At 34.7% G+C, this 5,848-nt stretch overlaps 1 pseudogene; it reads right to left on the bottom strand.

Annotated features, from left to right (window-relative positions):
* Positions 1-1,095: 1,095 nt before the first annotated feature.
* LOC102599384 (mitogen-activated protein kinase kinase kinase 4-like) lies at positions 1,096-4,787 on the bottom strand (annotated as a pseudogene).
* Positions 4,788-5,848: the final 1,061 nt, after the last annotated feature.

Raw genomic sequence — 5,848 nt, 5'->3', positions numbered from 1 at the left:
AGACGCAGGTAACCAAGATCAGCATCCAGCACCTCGTTGATTCAGTTGAGCATTCAGAGTCAGTGATAAGCCTCCTTGCATTCCGGAGGACTCTTTTATTCGCTTTTAGTCTTCATTATTAGGATGTTATGGGATCTGTCTCAGTATCCATCTCAGTATTATATAGGCTTCATAGACAGTTAGTTATGAGTCTTTCATCTATGTATTTGCAGATACTTTGCTTTGAGACAGAAGTTGCCAATTTGGCTAAGATGTTATCATTTAAACTATTACATGAGTTTATTTTGTTAAGTTAAGTCTTCCGCTGAGTTAACTAAGTTAGGCCAAGGGCTCGCTTGGGGACAACAATGGTCTCCTAGTGCCGACCACGCCCAGGGTGTAGGCTCGGGGCGTGACACTAACATGTGCATTTAATTAAAGATGTATAATGCAGACAGATATACAATTTTGCCTCATTCCGTGAATAAATTAGTGCATTAATTAAGAAGCTCACATATATGGGAGAAAATAGAGACGAATTTATGATTTAATTTTTGTAAATTTAAATTATGGTTTCATATATAATACTTTGTTATAATTTTAATAAATTTTTACATATAACTAAACAATCAAGGAAAAAAAATGAGATTTTTACCTGGTCGCACAAGTAGGATTAGACAAAAAATTGTAATGAAAGGCAAAATTGAACAATTTCGAGTATTATATAGATAAATTTAAACTTTTTTCTCTTTTTCCTATTAAATAACTCATTGTTAATTAGGGAGTATATAATCATTTATTATGAGTTACATTACTAACCGCTCTTGTGGAGTATTAGTCATGTTCAATATTATTGATCTGAAACCTAACAGATACCAACAAAACATAACAAAACTCAATTAGAGAGTCAAGATAGATGCCAAAAAAATGAAGTTACATTCTGATTTATATAACACAACACAAGAAGGATAACTACGGATATGAAGAACATAATTCATAGTCACAGCTCACAGCCTGAGGATAATTAAAACTAAAGGGGTTACACCTGAGATCATTTTGGTCACAGGCTGAAGATAATTAAACAAACTTTCTATAGTCAATCAGAAAGTAGCAGCTTTAATTTGGGCACGAGTTTCCGTCTTTAAAATCTAAATCAAGTTGTATAACCAAATCACGAATGTGTGGCTGTGTCCTGTGTGTTGTCTTTGTGCGTTTCTTGCTTAACAAGGACATGCCATCACATTGCCTCTTCTTCGTATCTGGAGGCTGGACATCGTCAGCTGATTTCAGAAACGAGTGATTAAAGAGCATGTCTTCACTCCAACGCGCGCTTGGATTCCTGACCAGACAATTATTCAGGAAATCTTTTGCCTCTGTAGATATATTGGGATTCTCAAAATTTGGTTCCGAATTAGATGATTCCCATAGGGGTTTTCCAGTGATCATCTCGTAAACAGTGCATCCAAGTGACCAAATATCAACTCCTGGGCAGTACTCCTTCTTAAGTAGAGCTTCAGGTGCCACACACCTTTTAGTTCCTAGCTCTGTGCCCCACGTTCTCTTTCCAGTTCTGCTCAAATGTTATGAAAAGTCTGAAATCAACTATCTTTGCCACCTTGGCCATACCATCATCACCATCAGTAGTAAGAAGAATGTTTTGGGGTTTTATTGTAACATCCGGAGATTTGAAATAACTAAGAAGAGGCTTAGAATTGAAATTTTTCATTTTTGGAAAGAATTTGAAAATCTGGAAAATTTGGTTAAGTATGGGGAAAAAAAGAGTTTTTGGCCAACTTTGAGCAGTCATAAATCCTATCTCAGGATGATTTGGGTGCAGTTCAAGTTATGTTTGCGAAGCTTGTGGAATGATCTTTTCAACGCCACCGAGTTTTCTCGATTCCGAGTTCGTATGAGGGAGTTATGCCCTTTGGAAGTTAGGCAGTTGGCAGGGAAATGCGTCCGGAAATTGTAAGGGTATTTTGGTCTTTTCCCTAACCAATTTTTTTGGTTATATTAGTGTGTTAGACTGATTTCTTGATCAGTTTTTCCCATTTTAAAAGAGTGAGAGTGAGGGTTTGTGAGTGAAGAGGAGAAGAAGAGGAGAAAGGAGAAGAAGAAGCAAGGTTTCGTCAAAGATCGTCATGGATATCGTCAGGGGGTGATCCCCTACTAGGTATGTGAGTTCATAGTGTTGGATTGATCCTTTCCCCCACACGTCAAACTTGTTTTATTTTCGAGAAAAGATTGGTTATGTTGTTGAAGTTGTTGGGTTGTGTTATTGATGTTGTTGATGTTGTTGATTGTGTTGTTGAAGTCCCTTGTTGATTTGGGACATGTTTCCGGTTGTGTTTTTGAGTTGAATCTATTGTATGTTGAAGGTTTTAATGATTCCAAGTGATTTGGGGGAAAAACCATTCGATTTTAGGCAAAATAAGGTGAGAAAACGAGAAAATAGACTTGCTGAAATTTCTGGGTTGGGGGCCTGGCGCGATGCGCCTGCCAGAGCGCCCCAAACCCACCTCTGAAGTTTAGGGGCTGGGTCGCCTTCCCCATCCAGTTTGTCATTGGTTGCCCCATTTGAGTTCATTTAAAGTGCATCTTCACTCCTTCTCGATTCTAACTACTCTAAGCTACTTCTAAACACCTAAAAATCATTCCTAACATGATCATAATCTTGAATTCATAATTTAAATTCAAGGTAGAGTTGAGAGTTATGTTTTGAGAATTATTTCGAATATTCTAAGAAAATCCCTTTGAGTCTTTTTGAGGAGTCTTCTACAATTTCTAGTAACTTGTTTCAAGACTCGAGCAAGTGAGTAAGAGAATGAGAAGTGTCATAAACATGAGATCATTACCCTCGAATCCGTAATCCAATTTGAGGAAAGTTTGGATCAAAGTCAAGTGAAGTTAAAAGTCAAGTCTAGAAGTAAGTCAAAGCAAGTTTTCAAAGTTGTTCAAGAGTCTTTATTGAATGTTTTAACTTCATTTTAAGGCTCAAGTTTCAAGTCAAGTAAAGAGTAAAGAGTAAAGAGTTTCAAGTTAAGTCAAGAGTATAAAGTTGAGTTCAAATTCTCAAAAGTTATTAGAGAACTAAGTATTCCCAAATAAGTTTTAAAGAAATGTTTTCACATTTAAATAAGATTGGAAACTAAGATTTCCAAAGAGCCTTCGGGCTAGTTTTTTTCAGAAAAAGACTTATCGCTTTCTAAATGAAGCAAAAGAGGAAACTGAGATTTCCAAGATAGCCTTTGAGCTAAGTTTTGAGTAATTATCTCAAATCAGCAGGAAGAATATGTTTTTAAAACATAAGGGCCAGTACATTTTTGGGAGTAGTATTGAGCACCGAGTTGGGGGAGCGTTCAAAGAACCCACAGCCCCCACAGAACCATGTTAGCCACCATGGGTAGAAAAGGATCATACTTTTTAGATGAATCCTTTTCCAGATAGACTAGTGGATCCATTAGGCAGTTCAGGTCTTATACCTTTGGCCGGGTATAGGATGCTCTGGCAGCGTGAGGTCGATCGCTGTATTATCATTATAGCTCTATGTGATGGTTGTCGGTTAGAGAAACTCCCACAGCAGTTATTGTATTTTCATACAACAGAGATTATTGTATTTTTTATATACATCAGTTCATTTGTATTTCTATATACATCTCAGGCTTATTGTATCTTTGTATACACACAGAGTTTATAGCAGGTTTTAAACAGTCTTTCTTTATATCGCACTTGTTTTAAATTGCCTTATATTGAAAGAAGTCAGTCAGGTTGAGTTGAGTTGAGCCAGGTGAGCTTATCAGTTTTTTCCAGATGTCCTTCTAGCCTATGTTGCTTAGTTTTCCAGCTCGCATACTCGTACATTCCATGTACTGATGCCAGTTGGCCTGCATCTTATTATGATGCAGATACAGGTACCCCGGATCAGCATCCTGCACGTCGTTGATCCAGCTGAGCACTCCAGAGTCAGTGGTGAGCCTGCATCCTGCACGCCGTTGATCCAGTTGAGCACTCTAGAGTCAGTGGTGAGCCTCCTTGTTTTCCGGAGGACTCAGATATTTTGTTTCTTTTAGTTTTGTGTTATTAGGATGTTGTTGGGTCTGTCCCAACGTCCATCTCAGTATTTTAGAGGCTTCATAGATAAGTCCATCAATCAGTCAGTTAGTTTTGAGTCTCTCATCTATGTATATATGTAAATATTCTATTTTGAGACTCGAGTTGCCTTTTTGGCCAGATTTTTATCAGTTGGTTGTTTTATAACCTTGCATTGCATTGAGTTATTCTGTTGAGTTAGGTTTCCGCTGAGTTAAGAAAAAGAAAGCTAGGTCAAGGGTTCTCTTGGGGGCCAGCAATGGTCTTCGAGTGCCGACCACGTCCAGGGTGTAGGCTCGGGGCGTGACATTTATGTCGCAATGAGTAATCCCTTTTTTGTGAATCAAACTGAGCCCTAAAACAACATTTTTGGTGTACTTTTGGACTTGAAACTCAGGCAATCCTTGTTCATCAATACGATCAGCTAGGCTTCTAGCTGAGGCATATTCGAGCAGCAAATTATAAAGATATAAGTCATCTTCGTAGTTTACATTAAATCCAAAACATCGAATAATATGAGGACAATCCGCAAACATTCCTAAGAATTTCCTTTCATTTTGAAGAGACTGAGAGCGGTTCAACATACAAGATTTAACAGCAATGAGAGATGATATCATAGGAGAAGGGGTATCAGTAGATCAGAAGTCAATGATACAAAATCATAGCTTCCTTTCCCCAATGTTCTACCTCTCTGCCACTTAAATTTCGCTTGTTGTTTTCTCCATTACAATTATTTCACACTGTTTTCTTTTTTTTCTTGAATGTGAGCTCTTTTCTTAGTGTAGGTATAGGAGTCATAATAAATGATCAGATGAGATTATAATTAAAATGGGTTGAATTTTAGTCAATAAAAATGAATTTGGATAAACTCGTTTCAACCAATTCTTTGACCCATTTTTACCCTTCTTTGTTCTTTTATGGAATTTTATTTAGTTTTTCCAAATTTTTTTATTTTTTATTTTTCCTATTTTAGTTCTTCTTATCTATTTCTTTTTTTTATATCTTTAAAATGGAGTATTCAAAAAGTATATTTATTGTCCATATTCTTTTAAGTTAACAGCAGATTTGATATTCATATTTTGATCTAACTCATTAAAATATAAATAAAATGTATGGATTTTATGTAGCAGTTTTGTTTCCTATTTTTTCTGTTTTTCCCTTTCATAGTGCTAGTAGAAGAAACTTTATTAAACTTTTCCATATTTACTTCTTTTATTATATGAAAATTTAAAGTTGTATAACATTAATAAAATAAAGTTGTGATTTATCAAAAAGGACTAACTTGAATTCTAAGTCCTTCACTTGATTAATGAATCAAGTGAAGAACTATCACTACTTAATATCAAATCCTAATAAGACAATTCTTATTTTACAATTCTAAAATGAACTTATCTTTTGAAATTTTATTTATTGGATAAATATAATAAATTTAAAATGAATTGAATGCTAATTCAGTAAAAATGAATTTGGTCAAATATATGGAATAAAATGATTTTAACTCATTTTTACTCCTTTTTCATTCGTGGAAAATTTTATTAAGTTCTTAGCTTCTTCATTTTTTTATTTTTTTTTATTTTACTTCTTCTTATCTATTTCTTTCTTCGTGTCTTTAAAATATATTTTAAAGTGTATTTATTAATTATGATAAATGTTTAATTACATTTAAAGTGTATTTATTAATTATGATAAATGTATAACTGCATTTAAAGTGTATTTATTAATTATGATAAACGTATAATTACATTTAAAGTGTATTTATTAATTATGATATGATAAATGT

The sequence above is a fragment of the Solanum tuberosum genome, unplaced genomic scaffold, assembly GCF_000226075.1.
Source record: "Solanum tuberosum cultivar DM 1-3 516 R44 unplaced genomic scaffold, SolTub_3.0 scf01413, whole genome shotgun sequence".
Classification (NCBI taxonomy): Eukaryota; Viridiplantae; Streptophyta; class Magnoliopsida; order Solanales; family Solanaceae; genus Solanum; species Solanum tuberosum.
The sequence above is the reverse complement of the archived record's forward strand: the minus strand, read 5'-3'. Positions and strand labels throughout refer to the sequence as shown.